Here is a 22,258-nt window from a genome sequence, read left to right on the forward strand (position 1 = left end):
TGATTCATGCCCCGTGACACCTGTCAGCAGGGCCCCTGACCTGGTTCCCAGGGAAGGACAGGGCAGCCTAAGAGAGCAAGACAGAAAGGCCGAGCGGAGGCCCAGCCCAAGGGCCAGCGGGGAGGGAGGTTTCCCCAGAAGACAGACGTAAACCCAACTCCGGGCCCACACACTGGCTGGCTGTTACCTGGGAGCCTCACACTCGGTGTTTCCAGAGTGCCTCCACGGACAGATTGCAGCCTGCACATTACTCAGCAGCCGCGAGGGTGAGCCCCGGGGGGGAAGCACCAGCCTTCACAAGGAAACCAGTCCACGCCCAGGTTGCACCTTTTACCTGGGGAACTCGCCCAGGGCCAATTCCTATGCCCGCTGCCAAGAAAGCCAGCTAGAATGGGTGCTTGCTGGGGAGCTGCTCCAGCTTCTGCAACTTGTTTCCCATCCCTTGCCCGTTCTCCACTTGTCTGAGTTTTCCTGGGTGTTCTAGGGCCTCCCCCATGGCAGAGCGGGGGGACCTGAGATGAGTCAGCAGAGACAAGAATCGGGGGTGTGTCCCAAAGAAGGTTTCACAAAGGGAAGATTGGAGTGGGTGTTTGCAACAGTCACCCTCTTCTTCAACTACTGTCTTCCATCATCCACTCCGGCCGCCTCGACACTCCCGCATGAACTCTCCACAAGGCTCGTGGGAACCTCCCACTCACCTTCACGAATCCCTTCAAGGGCCCCTTGTTGACCTAGTCAGAAGTCATTAGCGAGACAGACACAGCCCCCCCCCCCCCCCCCCCCCCCCCCCGCCCTCTATCTCCCAGACTTGCCTCCAGGCTCAAAGCTGGCCCAAGGAACAAATGCGGACCAGTGACCCCGCCACATCCACTTTTCCCAACCTTACACGGGTAATTGTGCCCACACAACTTCACAGTCCCCTCGCTTTCCACACTCCCTGCAAGAGAGAGAGTTTGGAGGTACCGTGCCCCACCCTCATGGCATCTTACGCTGCAGATTACAAGCCAACTTGGAGCTTCCCAAATATGCCACGGGTCGGTCATCCGCCAAGCACCGGTATTTCTGGAGCCAGGCACGGGCACCATCACGAGGAACGACAGTCAGGGTTGGTCTTAGATTCCCCAGGAGAGGAGATGAAACCAAGCCAATGGCTATGCCTTCGTGCAGGCTGTGCCCTCTGCCAGGCAGCCCCTCTCTTCTCTGCTCCCCACTCACGAAGCAAACGCCTGCTCCCTCTTCAAGACTTACCCCACATACCATTTGCTCGGTGAGATCAATCGGGCCTCTTCCGGTGATAGGCCCTCTGGGTTCTCATCGAACCTCGATCTGTTTTGCTGTGTGTCCCTCCGCATGAAGGGATAACCTCCTTGGGGACTTGGGGACAGGAATCTCACTCTCCTTTCCGTATCATCACGGGGCGAGCTCCATCAGTACTGGCGACACGAAAGAGCACCATCTCATAGCCTTTCGGATCGCCTTCAAAATGGAGCCCAGTATGACCTGTGACACCCTCCCCCTCTCCTGCAGGCATCTAAGACCCCCAGACCTCTCCAGCAACCCTCTCCTGGCCTCTCCACTTCCAGGCGTGCTCCCTGCTCTAGTCTCCACGCAGCGGCCCACAAGATAAGTGTTATAACTTAAAGTTGGCCACGTTGCTCCCAGTTCCAAATCCTCCACACCTTCAGCCATGTCCCAAGCCCCTCCCGTGCACGGCCCACAGGGCCCCAGGTACAGACATCTGCCATCATCGTCCTCCCACGACCTGCATCTCCTGCCAACCTGACCTGCTTCTGAAACCTAGCAAGCATGCATCCGCCTGGCCGCCTTTGCCCTCCCATCCCCTCTGCCCACACACCTCCCCTCCAACGCCTTCATGCCGTGCTTGTTCCCTCCTTCAGGTCTCTGCGAGATTCCCTGCCTTCTGTCTGAAACAGCATCCTCCGTCCTGCGTCGTCTCCCTCCGCCTTGTTGCTAGTGTCACAGTGCTTCTCATCGTTAGATACGCTCATTAGCTTGCTACGGCCTGTTGCCCACACCGGAGCCCCCAGGGCCCACGGCTGGCCCCGGGGCCACAAGTGCAGCAGGAATCTCTAGTAAGATGCTAAGCCCAATTTCTGACTCCCGGTGGCAGACATCGAGGGATTAGGGGAGAGGGGAGAGGCCACCTTCCCTCACTCTCCCAGTCCAGGATGTGAGGATGCGATCATGGAGTTTCTGGGGCAAGAGCTGGGCTGGAGGAGGCCACCCATGGCCGGGTGACCCACGAGAGGCCCATTGGCTGCTCGGGAGGGCACACATTGGCTAAGCCACACTCCTCAAACCATTTCCTGGCAGAGCATGGAGCAACTGGCAAGGCAGGGGCTCTGCAAATTAACCTGCGTCTATACTGCAGCCACAGCCAGAATCTGGTCACAATGCTTCTCTGCTTGACCTCCCTCAAGGACCCCCTTTGCTTCTTTTCTGGGGCTTTCTGCAGCTTACGAGACTTTCCAGATGTGGCTCCTGACTTTCTCTCCCCTCTGACTCACCCATTCCTGACTCTTGTCATTCATTATTCATTCTTTTGGTTCCAGCCCTACTAAAGATTGTCTGTGGTTCCCCCAGGGGCCACACTCTGTCCAGCCTCCCCCCCTTTGCTTACGCTGGTCTCTCTGCCTGGACTGCCTTTTCCTCTGTCCCTTGGTGGCTATGGTTCACTCATCTTTTAAGCCTCGGCCCAGAAGGCAGCACCTCTATAAAGCATTCCCCAGCACCTTTTCAAAGTTTTCCCCAGTCTGGGAACAAATGTTTTCCTTTGTGTTCTCTGTCCCCAGGACAGCATTTATTTTTTTAATATGAAATTTATTGTCAACTTGGTTTCCATACAACACCCAGTGCTCATCCCAACAGGTGCCCTCCTCAATGCCCATCACCTACTTTCCCCTCCCTCCGACCCCCCACCCCCCCATCAACCCTCAGTTTGTTCTGTTTTTAAGACTCTCTTATGGTTTGGCTCCCTCCCTCCCTAACTTTACTTTTCCCTTCCCCTCCCCCACGGTCTTCTGTTAAGTTTCTCAAGATCCACATAAGAGTGAAAACATATGGTATCTGTCTTTCTCTGTATGGCTTATTTCACTTAGCATCACACTCTCCAGTTCCATCCACACTGCTACAAAAGGCCAGATTTCATTCTTTCTCATTGCCACGTAGTATTCCATTGTGTATATAAACCACAGCTTCTTTATCTATTCATCAGTTGATGGACATTTAGGCTCTTTCCATAATTGGGCTATTGTTGAAAGTGTTGCTATAAACATTGGGGTCCAAGTGCCCCTATGCATCAGCACTCCTGTATCCCTTGGGTGAATTCCTAGCAGTGCTATTGCTATGTCATAGGGTAGATCGATTTTTAATTTTTTGAGGAACCTCCACACTGTTTTCCAGAGCGGCTGCGCCAGTTTGCAACAGGACAGCATTGATTTCACTTTGATGGATGTGTGCAGGGCTCTCTCCCCGAGTAGGCTATGAGCTCCTTGAAGGCTGAACCCCTTTTTCACCATGGCTCCCAACAGCCAGAGAAAATGAACAAACCACAAGTCAGACCATGTCACTCCTTTGTTCAAAAACTTCCCCTGCTCCAACCTCACCCAGAATGAAAGTCAAAGTCCTTGTGTTGGTCTATGAGGCCCTATGAACCCTGCACAGCCCTTGCCCACCCATTAGCTCTCTGACCCTATCACTTGCCCCCTCACTGGCTCTTCTCAAGCTACATCAGCCTTCTTATCATTACTTAAACATATTAAGCACCTCAGGGCCTTTGCACCAGCTGGGCCGGCTTCCTCAAACACTCTCTTGCCTCAGTTTCCCAACTAGCTCCCTCATTCCATTAGGTGTTTGTTCAAATGCTGCCACCACTCCAGGGAGACCTTCCCTGACCAGCCCTCTTAAAATCAAAGCTCACACCCTACACTTGCTGCCATTTCCTATCTTCATTCTCCACCTCACTTTTCTCCATAGACTATCACCTTCTCACAGATTATGTTTTATTTATCTATGTTGTTTATCGTCCACCTCCCCCCTAGTGTGGTATACACTTCAAGAGGGCAAGAATTTTTGCCATTCTGTCCATTACTATGTACTCAATGCCTTGAACAGTGCCTGGCAGGTACGTAGTAGGGACTCCATATTTTCTGAATGAATGAAAAAAATGATGTCCCTAGCATCTAGTATATTTCCTGGCACATGGTAGACTCCCAGTGAATATTGAATAAATGAAGAGAAAGAAAAAGAGAAATAAGACAGATGGAGAAAGAGAAAACAAAGGAGGACAGGAAGGGCAGAAAGGAGGGGGAGAATGAAGGAGGGAAGTGGGGAGGAAGAAACAGAGACAGAGAAAAAGGCAGGCCAAATTTGCTCAAAGTCCCTGACAGTTGTGCGTGTTGTGGACTTGAGGAGCAGAAGTTTGTAACTTGGAACTGCCTGTCTGAGGTTCTCCGGAAACTTCTCTGCCGTCAGCATCCCTTTGCCAGCACAGACCTGACCGGAAAAGAAAACATGAATGTTTTATAAGGATGTTGGGACTCATCCTTGGCAAATTCTATGGGACAGACTGCCTACCCGTGAGGTCTGCACACTCTCGACTCATCTCGAGCTTCGGTGGAGAGCCCTTCACTCAGTATTTTGCAAAGACTTTTGTGTTTCAAAGAATGCATTGCTTTACAATGACAAAAGTAATACCTGCAATGACACGAAGGAGAAAATAACAAAGCACTGAGCCTTGTTTGCTTCCTGCCTTTTTTCTGTGCCCACACAGGATTTTTTAAATCAAATTGCAATTGCACTCTGCATGCGTATAACTTCTCAGCCAGGGAGGAGGAGGCCTGGGGGCAGTGGAAGGCACAATCTTTGGACACAGGCCCATCTCAGACCAGTCCTGGCTCGGATACTTGGTGTGTGAGAGACTCTCTTATAAAGTGATCATTCCTCATGCTTTGCCGGGGACCGTCCCAGTGTGCACCTGCTGTCCCAGTGTAACTAGTAAGGGCGCCCCTTTCGTGCTCAAAGTGTGCCAGTTTAAGCAATTCATTATATGGTCCTACTACACTTAACCCTGTGATCTTTGGTTTCCTCGTCTATTAAAGAGAGAAAACAGTGCCTGTCTCCAAACTACAAGAATTGTATTAGTTATTTCCGCTGTGTAACAAATTATCCCTAAACTAGCTGCAGTGTCTTTTACTCTCAGGAGTGACAAGACATCACTCTGCCACATAGACCCCAAGGAACGGATACCAGGAGGTGGGATCCCTGGGGCCATCTTAGAGGCTAGTGATCATAGTATGTAATTTAAATGCTGCATGTAAAGTTACCAGCACACAGTCGGCACAGAAGAAACATTAGCTACTTCAGAGCAGGATAAGGCAGGTAAACCTTCGGCAACCAACCATCACTGGTAACTTTCCCACAGATAAAGATTGCGGTGCTATGGCTTTTTTTTACAAGCTGATTCAATTCCATTCAACAATCATTTATTATATACCTGCTGCTTGGTATTCTGTCCTTTAAGCCACGCCCACTCACAAATTACTACTGAATTATATCAGATCCCTACACTCATTACCTGAATATGAAAAGAAATGAAGTAGAATCCATGCAGCACTATGATGGCCGCAGTCATGCCCATCATGTGGGTTTTGAATGAGTTACCCAGTCCGTTCAAAACGTGAGCCAATGTACTACCTGTCTCGTCACCATCCCCATCCAAATCATCATATATGAATTATTACAACAATTTTCCACCAGCTCCTCAGGCTTCATCTCTTGCCCCCAACATATTCCATGCGCACCATCCAGGATGACACATTTAAATATTTCGGATCACATTTTTCTTTTGCTCAGAACCCCTCAATGGTGTCACAGAAGCATACGTGCCCTGGCCTTGTCCCTTATCCACCCACCTGTACAGGCCAAAGACCATTTTTCTGCAACTCTAGGCCTCAGAGGCTTTTTCCGGCTGGGAAAGATCACAAGCCAAGCACAGGGCAGGCAGAATGTGCCAGACGGTGAATGCCCTTGGATATGGCCCTCAACCATCCATGGCTGAGGAGCTGGTAGATATGATAACATGAAGGCATCGTCTACACCCGCTCCCAGAACAGCAGCAAGGTGAGTTCCAGCTGCTCCCAGGGGCAACCAGCTCCATGAGTCCCCTCTCATTGATTTCTTTTTCTTCCCCGTCTCCCCTTTCCGCTCCTCTTCTGGTATTTCCTGGAATCACCTCCCACGTGAAACACTCAAATCCTTGTCTCAGGACATGCATCTGGGGGAACTACACCAAGACAAATGGCTTCCCCTTGAGAACAAAGGCCAAAGTGTGCGCCACGGCCCATGAGGCCAGACCCTGCACGCTCCGCCCCTGTGCCATTCTCCCTCCTGTTCTCACCACTCCAGCCGTGTTGGCTTCCTGGCTGTTCCTGGAACATTCCAGTCTTCCTTTCAGTTCAGGGCCTGCGTTCCTGCTATTTCCTTCCCCTGGAAGACTTGCATATAGGTTTATAGGTTTGATGTTTGTATGTTTATGGCCATCACCTTCGATATCACCCCTCAAGTAGGACATAAACTCAAGGAGGGAAGCAGCTTTCTTCTGCTTTATTCACTGTCCCATCCCCAGTACTGCATACATAGTAGATGCTCAATAGATATTTGTTAAATTGTTGAACCGAACTGAGGTGAGCGAAGCCTGATTAGGTCCGACCAAACGTGAGACGTTTGTGAAACAGTTGCTCGTGAAACGTTTGCTGGGTCCCGAGCTGTTACTATCGGAGCCCCTGCAAGGAACCTTCAACTTCACTGTGAATAACAATTCAATCCTTTCACTTCTGTCAGAATGAAGGCCAGAAAGGGTGAGCATAGTGCTGAATGTCACGCAGCCCCCCAGAAGCAGAGCCGGGAGCAAATTTCAGCATCCCCAGCCTGTGGAGGGAAGAGTCGCAGTCAAGTAATCTCGGGAGAACCACTGGTAAGCTTTGTTACTTCCAGGGCAAATTTGTTAACCTTTCAGAGTACCAGGGTTTGGGGGGGGGGGGGGTTGTGTGTGTGTGTGTGTGTGTTGGGTTGTTTGGTTTTTTTTTTTTTTTTGCTTTTTTAGAGAGAGAGAGAGTGTGCATGCAGAAGGGGCAGAGAGAGAGGGAAAGAGGGAGAATCTCAAGCAGGCTCTGCACTGTCAGCACACAGCCCCATGCGGGGATCGAACTCATGAACTGTGAGATCATGACCTGAGCCAAAGTCCAACGCTTGACCGACTGAGCCACCCAGGCGCCTCAGTACCTGTTTCTTCATCAGCAAAATAGCATGGTGCACCTATTTCAACAAATCCGGATGATCATATAAGATAATGAGCCTAAGAAAGCTTAGCACATAGTAAATATTCCATAGATGCTCATCAAATCTTAGGGAGAACTAAAAGGTGCTCAGAAAAGAGGAGAACATGTTCACGGTAGGTAATAACAGTAACACTTCGTTGAGACTGACAGTGTCCCGGGCACAAAGCAGGGAGATTTTACATGCATTCTTTCACCTCATCCTTACAACACCCTCTGAGGTTAGTTCTAATTCTTAGTCATTCTCCAGTCGAAGAAACCGAGGCTCAGAGAGGCTTTCTGATTCTCCCAAGATGGCGAAGGTGAACCCTCACGGGTCTGACCCCAGGCTCTGGGTTTGGAACCACTGTGCCATACGGAAGGGCAGCGGCTGTTATGTCCTTGGAGATCTTTTTAATTTCAAAGGCTCATGAAACATGGAGGACACGGTTTCCTTCCCAGCAGGACCAGGCTAAAGGCATTTCCAAAGTCTGAGAACCTCTGGCCCTTTGAAATCTCTGCAGAGGGAGACTCTTTGAGCGGTAGCAACCGTGTATTCCAGGGCCTCCCAGTTTTAAAATCGAGAGTCCGATTTGCTGTAATTTGAGCCCATCTTCACCCTGGGTAGGAAGCTTTCCTTCTGAGAGGGAAGTCACTACTTGTGAGTGAGTGTGTGTGTGTGTGTGTGTGTGTGTGTGTGTGACGGGGGGGGGGGGGGAGAGAGAGAGAGAGAGTCCTGTCCCTGGTGTCTCTCTGCCTCTCTCTCTCTCTCTCTCTCTCACACACACACACACACACACACACACCTTCACCTTAATTCATTGATTTCTCTACCCCAGTGATTCTCAAAGTGTGGCCCGAGCCCCCGCAGTGTCAACACCATCCAGGAATTTGGTGCAAGTGCAGAATTGCAGGCCTTCCCCCCCGACGTACAGATTGCGAACCTCTGAGGACGGGGGTCCAGGACTCTGGCTCAGGGAGCCCTCCCGGGATTCTTATGTATACTAACGTCTGAGAGCAGCGATGTGGGCCTGCAAAAAGCCGTCTTTCTGGTCTCCCCATCCCCTTCTCCAAATTGAGTTTAAGAATAAATCGTGGCTCCTCTTGGCCTTTAAATGTCAAGGATCCTGAGCTCAGAGAACAAGGACCTTCCCGGGAAATGCCAAGCTGAAGCCTTGGCCCTGAGCGAGTGAGAGCCCCAGCCTCAGCCAGGGTGGCCTTTGCAACCCACTCAGAAATCCCAGCTTCTCAGAAAGGCGCCTCCCCGTCACTTAGGAAAACAACAAAATTCACATTGGGAAGGACGATGCAAAAACAGACCTGGGAGAGAAGCAGCAGCCTCCATGTGGGAAAGGCTGGCGTTGGGGAAGGCAGTGGGGGGGGGGGGGGGGGGGGAAGGCAGTGCCAAAACAAAGGGGCTCCCGGGGCCTCGCTGCCTCCCCGAAGTCAGGCCGTAAACACTCCCTCCGCCCGGCAGCCGCGATGGCCTCATTCGTGCCGCTCACCCACTTTGGTCACATAAAGAGCGATAAAGGAGGACAAGGGCGGAATAACCTCTAAATAAAAGATGAGGTAATTCTGAAGGCACATTAGGATTTTATGTGTATTATGGCTTGTGGTTTTTTATTCAAACCCGGGGAGGGCCAGCCGCTCGGCCACACGGGACTGTCGCCCTCATAAAGCGTCAAGGCTAGCCAAGCACACGGGCAGGGCTGGGCTCTGCAGCTTGGGTGGCTTGGGGGAGGGAGGGGGCACGGGAGAAAAAGGGAGGAGACGTTCCCCGTCCCTTTGGCTGGGAAGGTTATGGCACCAGGCCTCGCCACCTCAAGAATCGAAATGTCCAAAGGGCACAGAAGCCTGGGAGGAAGGCCCTTTTCCGAGGGCCGCGAAGATTCCGGTGGGAAAGGGTGGAAGGCGAGGAGGCGCAGGGCACAGTGCTCAGCGCGGAAAGGAAGTCCGGCTCTCCTGGAAGACGACGGCCCTAAAACTAATCGCGAGGCTCTTTGCCGCCCATTTCTCACGTGCGTCGCTGGGATTGTGCCACAGGCTCCCACAGTTTAATCACCACCCCTGCGGGTGCCAAGGCCCTGAGCACCTACTCTGCGTCCGCTCTGCACCAGGGCCTTTACTTGCTGATCTCCAGCACCCTATAGGCTAGAAACTTTGTCCCCGCTTCACAGATGTAGAAATCGAGGCTCACAGTGCTGCGATAACTTCCCCAAGGCACACTGGAGGAGCCAGGATTCACATCGGGGCCTCCTGACCCCAGAGCTCCCACTACCTGCAGAGAGTGGTTTGAAGGCTGGGGTACCAGGCACAGTGTGCTGATGACATCAGGAAGGGTTAACGCTAGTGGAATCCTTAACCACGTGCGACGCACCGTTCTGAGTTCTGTATCCGCTCATTTCCCCTTCACCACGGTAGGAAATTGAGACGCAGGGAGGCAAAATAAATAGCGAAGGTCACACCAGTAGGAAGCGAACACACGGGCCACAAGCCACAAGGAAATGTGTACAGAAGCCACGTTATGTTCAGCACTTTTTATGTTGTTAATGTGCTTGCAACACCTGTGTGCCGGGCACCGTAGCAGGTGCTGGGAGGGGGTCTGGTCCCTGCCTGCAGACCAGCCTGCGGTGCAGCGAGGGACAGACAGGCACACACAGAAAGGAAATGAAAGGGACAGGGGAGAGTCTTAGGTCTCATACATCTTGACACTCGGGTCTTCTGCAAACCTGGAATCTTCTGGGGCGCCTTGGTGGCTCAGTCCGTTAAACTTCTGGCTCTTGATTTCAGCTCAGGTCGTGATCTCACGGTTTGTGAGTTGGAGCCCGCATCACGCTCACGGTGCAGAGCCTGCCTGGGATTCTCTCTCTCTCTCGCTCACTCTCTCTTCCCGGTCCTCACCTGCTCACTCGCTCGCTCTCTCTCACAGTAACTAAAACAAACATTTTTTTTAAAACCTTGGAATATTCTGTTTACACTGGGCTCTCTGCAAGCCTGGCCTTCTAGAAGATCTTACTGGGTTTGTTCCCATAGATACGTACAGACACGAGCAAGCTTTGAGAGTCCCCAGTGGCTGTCAGCCTAATTCCCTGAGTCAGCGGCAGCAAAACACAGTTACTTTCTGAATCCTCTCAAGGACCAGGTAGCCCGGTGTTTTTCAAATCCAGGAAAGGGCATTCAGGTCGCCACTTCACCCCTGGGATATAACAATGACGCTGTTCTGAGATTGCCTTGGTCATCGGTTAATACCGCGACCCCAGTCCGGACTCCCCTTACCCTAGCAGAAAAGAGCATGACAAAATAAGTAAATAAAACCCCAGAAAGCAAAGCTGTGGGATTACAGAACCGGGAAGACCTGGGGTCCCTCCCATCCAGGACTTCCGCTCCCCAGCCGGATGATCTTTGGCAAGTCGCTTCACCTCCTTAGACCTGTATTTCTTCATCTGTGAAGGAGAGATAATAATTGTACTGTTACAGCGTGGTGGTGAGGGATAAAGGGGTTAATACAGGTAGTGCTCTTCAAAGAGTCCCTAGCGCCTGGTAAGCATGCCATAACCCTTGCTCGTTGCTATTCAATTAACAAATATTCATTGAAGACCAGCCAGGGTTAGCATACAAAGCACCATGCCGGACACAAGCCTGGGAGGCAGCAGATCCGGGATGAGGAACCCCAGGACCTTGGCAGGAGGAGCCCCGGCTTAAAGAGGCCAGGATCTTCCCAGTGGGGCTCAGGGGTGCACGTGTGTAGATCCAGGCAGGCTGGGGTCACGTCCTGATTCCTGACTTACAAGCTGTGAAACCTCGGGTGACCCAGTTACCTGTGGGAAGCCTCAGTTTCTTCACCTGTGAAGGGAGGAATAATCATGGCACCTGCCTCCTGGGCTCTCCCGCTAGCTTGGTCGAGCTCTCTATGCCGCCCCGCAGCGGCCCCGGGCATTTTCCACCAGGACATCTGGAATCCCGGAAACAGGACTTCAGGAAGTCCTACTCTACTCATCTCTCTGCTCAGCTGCATGTCAGGCCGAACCTACGGCTGGATGGGGCAGATGGCAAAGAGGCCACAGTCCCAGAGTCACCACCCTACCCACAGCACTCGGGAAGACTCCTAGGGGAAGTGGTATCTCATTCCTTCTCCTTAGCCAGACTGGCCTCGTGGATAACCCGCTCAAGCAAGGCCCTTCTGTCCCTCGGCCCAGACCTGTGAGCCCCTCTCGGGGCCTCCCTTCACCCCATTATTCTCCCAGAAATCTTACTTCTCCAGCGTCCTCATCAAAGGCTGTCCATGCCTCACACCTGAAGTCAACTAGTCGGCCAGCAAAGATACGGTAGAAGCTTCCAGGAGCCACTTACTTCTGCTGGGCAGTGGGGACAAGTCCCTACCTTCCGGTCTGTTAAGCATGAAACCAAGGTCCACAAATAGTTAATTCTAGCATGTGGCCAGAAACAAAGGAAGAGAGAAGGGGAAAAGGCATTTGAGAGTTGGGAGACCAACCCCCCCCCCCCCCCCCCGCCCCAGGAAACCATCAGCTGAGCACTGCTGTGTTCAGGAGGGGACCGGCCCCCTCTCGCTTGGAAAGGCCCTGCCTGTTGGTGTTTGTGGACACAGTTTCCTCCACCCGCCCCCCCACCCCGTGACCCATGTGCTGTGGAAGACACAGAAGGCATGGCCTCTGCCCTCCAGGAACGTTGCCTCTGATTGCTCATTAACGCTCGTGAAGACGAACGAAAGCTACCAGTGGCTCTGTGTCTGCTTATCCAAGGGGGTGAGTCAATGTTCTGAGTGCTTCTGAGAAACAGCCAGGATACCTCGCACCTGGCAGTCCAGCGTGGGGAACAGGAGTCGGGTGAATGAGTGTTCAATAAATGAGTGAGTGAATGATTCAGAAAAAAAGTGAAGACGGAAGACTCTTAATCCAATTAGTAAGAAGGCTGACTCATACGTAGGGTGACCATAGGTTCCAGTTTGCCAGGGACAGTCCCTGAGCACGCTTGTTGTCCCAGTGTAATTATGAATCACACCCCCTTTCACTCTCCAAAGGTTCCAGCTCCATGCTCTAGTATCTGGCCCCCCACTTTCTGAAGACACGCCCCACTGTTATTCTTCAGCGAGTGACCGTGGATACAGGTGAGCTGGGTGCAGAGGTCTGCCAATGCTGTCTCGCGTCGGGGGGCTGGCGTGTGCGCCTCGAGCTGGCCCTTAGCTGCGACCTTTCAGAAATTCCAGGGAGATTCAGGCGAAACACTCACAGGAAGCACGTTCAAATTGAGTGGAGCCAAACCCACATCCATCAATTATGTACTCTCAACAGCGGGGCATCGCATCTCACAAAAATCAAATCGTTCATCTAACGTGCCTCTCTGGAGCTCCCGAGTCATTGTCTTTGCAATGTGGGCGATCAGACCTGTCTGACCTCTTTGCAGAGCCGTTGGGACTCAGCAAGGGATTAACGCATTCGCTTTCTAACTGTGCTGAACCAGTGCAAGGTGCTGTTGGGGAGTATTCATTAGTTAGAGGTCATTACTGAATCTAGCTAACTCGGTGATGTCAGCCTTGGCAAACACAACTCATCCCTGCCCACGTGCCCCTCCACCGTGCTCCTACGGCAGACACGAGAACTAGGTCACGCTCTCTCTTGTTCCATTTCCAACATGGGAACCTTCCTCTGCCCCATTCCACGGTGACCTCCTTCAGGACAGGGGCCCGCTCCTGCTCCCCCCTTTACCACAGGCAAAGCCTACCGCCTGGCACCTTGCTCAGTCATTTCTGCTGACAAATCAATAAAAGAAATCCCAGATCCCAAGCCATCTCTGCGAAGCCTGCCTCTGAACCACGCTAGCTCCTTCCCTCTGTTCCCGGTCAGGCTGGACTGCAGTGTGAGTACCGTTTCGCCTCTCCTGAATCCCGCTTCTCCGGGGACTTTCTCACTGGCGCCTCACCTCCCCCTCCTCGTGCCTGACATTCCAAACAGGGCATTTGGTAATGGTCGTTGGGTGAAGGCTTTTCCTCTCTTCAGTTTGGTGGGTTTGCACATGCTGTTTCCTCTCGGGCCACCCTCTCTCCTTCACCCACCAATCCCCTATCCCCCTTCGGATCCCACTGAGAACATCACTTGCTCCAAGAGCCCTCTCTGCCCACCCTGACGTGGAGAAACCCTTCTTTTAAACCGTCTCAGAGCATCACGGATACGCTGTTCCTGGTGCTCACCTCGATGGGAACCTTGCATTACGGGATTCTTTTTTCTAAATGCCTGTCTTCCTAAATTGGACTGTGAGCCCGAGTGGACCCAGAGCCCTTGACTGCCTTGTGCACTGTTCTATCCCCAGTGCTTAGCACAGTGCTCAGGGACAGTAAATAGTGGTCAAATGAACGCCTTAAAGGGAAGAGAGGACACTCAGGTGGAAATGTCCAGGAGCCACTTGGAAAATGAGGGTGGGCGTTCTGCTGGCTCCATTAAAACCATGGTGGTGACCACCCCTTATCAAGCACCTCCAGAGAGTCTGGCCCTGAAGCTAGTGCATATACGTGTTTAACCTCCCAACAACGTGCTGAGGAAAGATTCCAATTTTACAGATGAAGCCCAGCTTCTACCTCTGAATTATACCAGGGAAATACTCAACTGGACAGTTTTACCAACCACATCGCCTCCAAGTCCCAGAACTCTATGAAGGGTGGTGTATATATCAGAGAATGTATTTATTGGAGAGACTTAAGGAAATTCTGGGACACATAATTTATCACGACTTTCACTTTTTTGGTCCTAGTTTTGTGTCTGTGTACATGAGGGTGTAGGAGGAGGGAACACAGAGGGATCTAATTGTGTTTTCCCGCTTCTGGCTATGCGTGGGCAATCTGGAACCGGGGCTGGCAGCACCTGCCGAGGCACCGCCCTGGCCAAGTCGCCTCTGCTTCCGCCTGAGTTTCCTCACCTACAAAAGGTGGATAAATAATACTTAACATAATGAGGGGTTCGGAGATTGAATTAACACTTGTGAAGCACTTTGAGATGCCAGGGCCAGTACAGGAGCTATTCCTCCACAGAAGCCGCATCGTCTCTCCTTGTCCCCGAACCTGACCTTCCTGCCGCCATGTTGCTCCCCATTCACTGCTGGGTCTGCAGCAGGCCCCCACTCCTCTTCTCCACGTATTGAAGCACGTCAGATCCCATCTGCTCTGCAGTCTTCCCTAACCATTCATTCATTCATTCCTTCATCCATCCATCCATCCATTCATTCATTCCTCCATTCATTCATTCATTCATTCATTCTTCCGTCCATTAATTCATTCATTCCTGCATCCATCCATCCATTCATTCATTCCTTCAACAAGGCTTTGTGGAGTGCCAACTGTCCCAGGCTCTGTGCTAAGCACCAGGGACACGGAGTTAACTATTCTTGTCCCCATGGAGCAAAAGAAGAGCCTGAGGTTCAGACAGGTCATGCAACCCATCAAGGCCACACAGAGAGTTAGCAGCTGAATCAGAATGCGATTGGGAGGGAAACGCACATTTCCCAGGCTCCAGAACTCACGGTAAGCATCTCCTCTGCTTGGCATCACCTCCCACCGCAAAGGAAGGTATGTGGTCCAACAGCGAGAGAGTTCCAAGTCACCGATTATAACGCACAAGCTCAGTACACCCCTGTGACTCGATGTCACATATGGCTCGTCCTTGAAATTCCTTTTCTTGCTAGTTCCCTGTCCCCGGTGTCACCACGTGGACGACTTGCGATTGCGGCAAGAAGAAGGGAAAGCCCTTCATTCCAAGAAAGAAAAGCCCTCGCTCCCTCTACAAGCTCTGCTTCACCAGTCCCCCCGCCCGTGCCCTTCCAGTCGCATTGTCACTGCTGAGGTCCTCTCAAACAAAACTTTACAGACCTCTCTTTTTCGATGCCAGGGAGGAAAATTCAGGAGAGTAGATAGTAAAGTGGGCTTTGAACAGACCCAAAAGAGACTCCTGCCTTACTGCTTACAGACTGCAAGACCTCGGGCAAACCAGAAAAATTCCTTGGGGCTCAGTTTACTCCTCTGTAAAATGGGCACAGTGATGGCACCAATCTCCTGGGGCTGCTGTGAGTATCAAATGGGCTATGGTATACACATCCTCGCGCCTCACACAGAAAGGGCTGGATACACTCACCGGCTCCTCTTTTTAGGGTATAGACACTTGTAGGCTACACACCAGAATCTCACAAAGCCACACTACCTAGCCAGCCCTGGAGTCACCTATAGGCATTGTGTTCAGAGATGCACACAGGCCTCACTGTCCACAGTGTTTAACTACCTTGTGTTCTGTGCTGTGGCCTCAACACTTTGGCCATAAGAGTGTTAGGCTCGGACCACTTTGCCGAAGCATTATGGAATTCTGCATGCGGATTAATACTGACTTTCTCTCTTCCCCCAGGAGCTCAATGTAACTAGGGTGTTATTCGCCACCATTTAGGAAACCACTGACATGGTTAATCAGTGCACCCGTCATACCGGACTCAGGCTAAGCAGGAGACGAAGGGCAAAGGTTTATGATCAGCCCTCAAGAGAAGCTAGGTGTCCCCCAGACTCATAAGGAGTTCTTGAACAAGACATTGCGGATGGGAGACCCTTGGCCACGGGCAGGTTTGGGTGGGCTGCCTTTTGAAACTTAGGTTTCATACTTAAGGACAGTCCCTCGTTTCTCTTGACACATTGGGCGATTCGGCAAATTTGGGCCTGTATTCTGGCATGGCGGCACCCAGCTGGAGCTGAGGGACTCAGGCTGTCCCCCGGCCCCACCCGTCACACACAGTGGGCCAGAGCATAAAGCAGTGGCTTCACCCATTTGCATTACCTGCCTGGGTGTGGTGGACATTTGAGTCTTCCGTCCCTAACTGAACAGTGTTCAGGACTTAAAACAGATTGTTCCTTCTGCCTGGAAAGCCTTTACCACCCAACACCCTTTCTCTCTGCCACATGGACTCCTCATCCTTCAAGACCAGCTCAGTTATCACCTCCTCTAGGAAGCCTTTCATGATTACTATCCCCACCCTTCCCAGACTGGGTTCCTGAGTGTTGCGGTTATCTACTGTTGCATAACAGATGCCTTGAAACGGCAATGAACGGAAGTCAGCCCTATTGGTGTGAGGGAGGACTGACTACGTAAAGCAGAAAATACGAGGATGTGAGGGCCACTGGGGGCCACCACAGAGGCTGGTTACCACAGAGTTTCCATTGGCTTCCAGCCTCTGCAGGGCACTTTCCATGCCATATTGAAGTTACCGCCTTGTTTATCTCTCCCCATAAAATTAGGACTTAATACGGGATTGTCTCTGTAATCCTGATATCCCCAGTGTTGGCAAAGAGCTCCTGTAAGCTTCCTGAGGGGAGAAGTCTGTCTGCCTTGTTCTTTGTGAAAGCCGTAGCACCTAGAACACAGGGATCAAAACGTAAACGTTGATGTGAACAAATGAATGAGCCACCTCATTCATTGGTAATCCCGGACTAGATGTCAGGAAAGTTGCCGTATGACTCGAAACTGTAAATTTTTAAAAATTCAGGATTCTCTCTGATAGAGAAGGTTCTAGAGATGCTCAACGATGAGTCAACCCATGAGCATTTATTCTGGATGCAGAAGGAGATCAGAGGGCCTAGCCCTGTGCTCGGCACACACACCTGGGCACCCACCCAGGATTAGCTCCTGTCACCGCTGGAACAGGGACTCCCCGCCACCCGCCGTAGGGATCCCCATCATGCAGTATAGTGTGGCGGTCAAGTGCATGAACTCACAGAGGACAACATGACGTCAATCCTGAGATTTCCTACTGACTGGCGAAAGGAGCCTTGGCAAAGCATTGAGCGTCTCTATACCTCAAAGCTCTCATCTATAAAATGGGAGTTGAAATATATGCCTTTCCACACTCCTGTGGTGAGAACTGAGGAGATCACGTGTGTCACTTGGCCAGGGCCCGGCTCAACTACAGGAAGCACTGAATACATGCTAAATAGTATCACTATTCGGCACGTCCACTGCAAGGCTGCAATGGAATATATTTAAAACGTCAGAAAGATAATGTAATAAACCGCATTTTTAATGTCTCCATTAACATGGATTAGAGGATTCAATCTATTCTAATTCCTGCTGTCCGGGTAATATGCCAGCTAGGATTCCGCGAGCATAAAACCGCTGCACCTACCTTTCGTTTGAGGAGGAGAAAAAAAAAAAAATCTGATGCATTTTTGTTTTCCTCTCTTACCCTTTCCTTATTTGTGTGCCCAAGTAAGGTTACTGCACACAACACAATTGCGGGATCCGTCAATAATGAACAGCCTCTTCCAAATACTGAGCAGCAGCACAGAAAGGGTCTAAATAGGTTTGGTGGGTTTTTTGTTTCTTGGGTTTTTTTTGGAAGACTCTTTCCCTGCCCCAGATCTGGCCCTAAATGTAAATACAGGCAGCCCGGCTGGGTGTAAGAGCCCGATTGACCCGTTGACCCAGTTTCCAGAGACAGCACACACACACAGAACCACTTTAGCAGCAGCTGTCGAGAAACCTTTGGCCACACGCGCCGAAAGCTGCTCGCTGACTCACTGTAATTAGTCCTTGAGCCCCTGCGGCCTCCAAGCCCTGGACTCAAAGCCCCTCGAAGCGGTGCCCACACCCAGTTTTGTCTAGGGCTGACCTGAGTCCTGTATCTGTGATGAGCAAAGAAGAGAACAGGCTTTTCTGACGTTCCTAGAAGTGGCCAGCAGTCATGTGGCAAGATTTAGTGAGAAAGCCCTCCTGAGTCTGCTCCCCCCACCCCCCCACCCCCCCACCCCACCCCCGCCCAGTGACACAGCAGAAGTCGTCTGTGTCACCAACATCCATCTCTCTCTCTGTCTGTGCTCCTGTCCGCCCCGCCATGCCTGCTGAGCGGGACAGAACAGCAAAGCGATCCCGCCAGGCATGGTTCCACCCCACAGGGATAGGAGGCTGAAATAAAGTGGAATGTCGCTTGCCGCCTGAGGGTCACCCCCAAAAAGGCCTTTCAGGCACACAGCCTCATCTGTTGGAAGGTGGCCGTACCATGATCCCAGCTTCTCTGTCTCCACTCCCATTGGAACTAAGAGTCCCACGGTCACTAGAAGAAATCAGAGCACCTTCCAGTCGACAAAGAGCTGTCCCATGTTGCTATTTATTTCATTTGGTCATACGACCGCTCACTTAAATGTATGAATCAGCCCCATTTTACAGATGGGAACACTGAAACCTTGCAAGGCAAAGTAGCTTGCCTAAGGCCATGTGTAAGCACATACCAAATCCGTGAGTTCAGTGTTTATCCACTCTGCACCTCACAATCCAGCATAGTGGTTGTGTGTGTGGCCCCCAGGGCCACCCTGCCTGGGATCAAAGCCGAGCTCTGCCCTCGAGCCAACTCATCTGTTCAATGGGTACGTCGCCCACAGCGAATATAAAAATAAACAAAGGTAATTCATACCCGTGACTAACACACAGTGAGGGCACATGAAGACTTCTCAGCTGGGACCACCATCGAAACCCCGGACTACCCACAGAGATGAGAACTGTTACTTGCCCCTCCCCCTCTTCCAATGACAAAATCCCAGTTTCCAGCCTCTCAGACAATAGGTGTGGATATAAACTAAGTTCTGCTCAAAGGGATAGAACTGGGAATGGGTGTCTACCAGGAACTGTCCCCATGGAGGGGGCGGCCCATCTCTCTGCCCCTTCTATTGGCCCCCAGGCAGCTCTCCTGGACCCTCCAGGGGACACCACCTGTTGAGGATTGCGGAGCATGGGGACAGAGCCCCAACGCCAGCCCTGGGCAACTACATTTTCAGGAGAAAAAAGTAAACAAAAGAACAAAAGAAGCCTGATCACCAAGTTGCTTCTGCTGTAAGACCAGAGCTCATGCCTCTGCTCACCGATGTCCTTGCCACCTGAAGCGTGGGACCAGCCTCTCCGTGCCCACCGTCAAATGATTTTCCCGCAGGCCGACAGCCACATGAATTGACCACCTGCGGAATGCCAGGCGCGAGGGTACGGAATGAATGCACATGCCCATAGAGTGCCCATGAAAACACCACAAAGCGGCTCTCGGACCCATTTTGCAGGTGAAAAGCCCGAAGCCCAGAAAGAGGCCATCACATTGCCACTGAGGCATAGACCTGGGTCTAAACTCAGGCTTCCTGACTACCACCCCGACTGTTCCCACCAAGGTCCCTGACTCAGAATTCAGGAGCACCCCAGAAGTCCTGCCCCCACGAGCAGAACTCCTCTTGCTGCCGTTGTTGGAGCCGGAGGTGTGCAGAGACGGAAGCCACGAGTGCCTTCTGTGGTGAAACCAAAGCCAGGGTTGCCGGGTTGACTCCGTTTAGCAACAAGCGCCTCTAGCCTCTCCGATCCTCAGTTTCCTCATCTGCAACATGCGGGTGACGACCCACGGGGTTTTGTGAGAATGAAATAAATGATCACATGCAAAACCTCTGACGTTGTTGCTGTGGTTCTTTTGTCCTGAGCCCAGAATCCCTGGAAGCAGAATCCAAGATGGGGACAGCCGAAATCTAGTCTCAGCGCAATCACATGGAGAACCCTGGCCTGTGAAGGGCACCACAGGCCTGGATCGCCGTAAGGCAAGGCACAGATCTGCCTTTAACTGTGAGCCACCCGCAGGGAGGGAGTGTAAGCCCCCCGGGCATGGAGGGGCTCTTATTGGCCGAAGGCAATTCTCCAGAGAAGGTACAGCTCTTGGCCTTAGCAGCCAACCGCCCCAGCAAACAGGGAGTGGAGCGAGGCACCAAAACAGTGACGACTTTAGTGTGAGTAATCAACTGTCATTTCCTCCCCCGGGTCTGTCTGTCCTCCTGCCTACCGCGTCCTCCCCAGGCCTGTCCTTCATCTCCAAATCCCGACAGCACCTTTTTTTTTTCACCTTTCTTACAGAACCTCACTTTCTATAACTTCATGTTGTGGCCATTTAAACACAGTTCTTTATGTGTACCCTCTACCCCATCCTCACCCCTACAAGATTGCCATGGGGCTGAAGATGAAGGTTGGCCACGATGCCTCCCCCCACCCCCCACCCCCCCTGCATCTGCGGGAGCTAGCACCGTGCTCTGCACATAACAGGCGTTCAGCAAACTGGAGCATTTGCTCACACATGTCAAGATGCTAATCATCCAAGAGCTCTTGGAAATATGTGACTGAAAGAATAAAAATGGAAGTTTAGAAGAAGCCAATAAATCTATCTTGGGCTGTAAGTATAGATGGATGTTTTCAGTAATTCCAAGAGTCCAACAGGAGAGCCCCGGGAGTAAGCCCCTCTTCAGATTTTGTGCCGTATGCCCATTGCTCACCTCACCCTAATCCCAGCCTTAATTTCCAAAATCGTAAGATTGGTAGCTAGAATGTGCACCAGCGGCAGCATTTAGACTTTTTTCCAACTGCTTGACCCTGGAGTAGGCACTAAAGTACCCACTGTGAAAATCACTGTCATTCCCTCAAGGAACTTCTGCGTTTGGAGGACGCAGACGCGAATACAAGTTCAGCACAAAGGAGTAGGCACCGCGATAGAAGGGGGTGCAGGCAACAGCCCCGAACGCTGCCGTATCTGCCATAGATAGAAGTGATCACAGTGGGCTTCACAGAGGAGGTGATGCTCCAGCTACCTGTTGAAGGTTGAGAATAAACTCGACACAAAAAGACAGTCAATGTGCATAGAGATGGAAGAAGGGCAACGTGGATGGGAAGGGCACAGTGATTCAGAATGGCGGGATCTTCTGCGACGCAAGATGGATCGTTCAGAAGATTCCTGAAAGAAATGTTCATTGAAGAGCCTCCAAGTTGGTGAACACGTGGAGTTGGCTGGAAGGGTGCCATGTCTGGAGAGGCTGTGCAAGTTCCACACCACCAGTCCATTCCTTACCCTGTGCATTCCTTCCATTTGGCTGTTCCCAAACTGTAGCCTTTATAATAAATCAGTAAAGGCAAAAAGAAGGAGGGAGAGAAAGAAAGAAATGTTCATTTAATAAATTAATGGAGGAAGGAAGGAAGGAAGGGTCACAGGAAAAGAGAGGAGGGTAGAAAGGAGGGGAAATTGTTGCTCAGGTAAATAGTAGTATTATAGTATTGTAAAATCGTAATAATTTACTGAGACTCAGCTACATTTCAAAAACTCTACAAGCATTCATTATCTCATTTAATCTTCACTGTGATCCTGTAAGATAAGAATTAGAACCCCCTTCCCCCATTTGACAGATGTGGACCACCAGAGGTCAATTGATAACTGCACCCTCTACCTACTTGGAGGCATTGCTTGGGTCCACACGTGGGTCTTTCTGACTCTTTTCAAAGGGAGATAGCAGCTACCCCCAGGTATTGACCTGGGTGTTTGAAATCTTGTCTATCTGTGTCTGAGAGGGTTCATAAAAGTTTGGTCCAGCCCATTAAATTTTTGAACAGACTTCTTCCTAGTTGACTGTTAATTCCTTAAATATTTCCCCTACTTTAAAAGGATCACAGGTTCATTAAGCTGTGAGACAGTAGCCACTCATTAATGTGTGCTAAATTGCCATGCAATTTCTATAGAATTAAATTACATATTCACTGAATAAGCAAATAATTCATCAAGACTAACGTTACTTCCATGAATGCCAAAGTACAATATGAGCCATTTACTTATCAAATGCTGATTTTTAAAAAACTCACAATGAAATAATAAATAAATCATCAACTCCAAAGTTTAATTTGCTATTCTGGCTCAATCAGGAATATATACATAGTACCAGGTACCCTTCCTGGTTTCCAAATAAGGCAGCACTTGGAAATATGAGCCCATCCATTTTCATTCAGCTGTGTGATTACCTGCTAAGGCTATAGGGTTGAAATGCACATGCACACAAACTCACACACACATAGCCAAAGGTAGATATCTATGCTACATGATAGGAACCATAT

The sequence above is a fragment of the Prionailurus bengalensis genome, chromosome F2 (genome assembly GCF_016509475.1).
Source record: "Prionailurus bengalensis isolate Pbe53 chromosome F2, Fcat_Pben_1.1_paternal_pri, whole genome shotgun sequence".
Classification (NCBI taxonomy): Eukaryota; Metazoa; Chordata; class Mammalia; order Carnivora; family Felidae; genus Prionailurus; species Prionailurus bengalensis.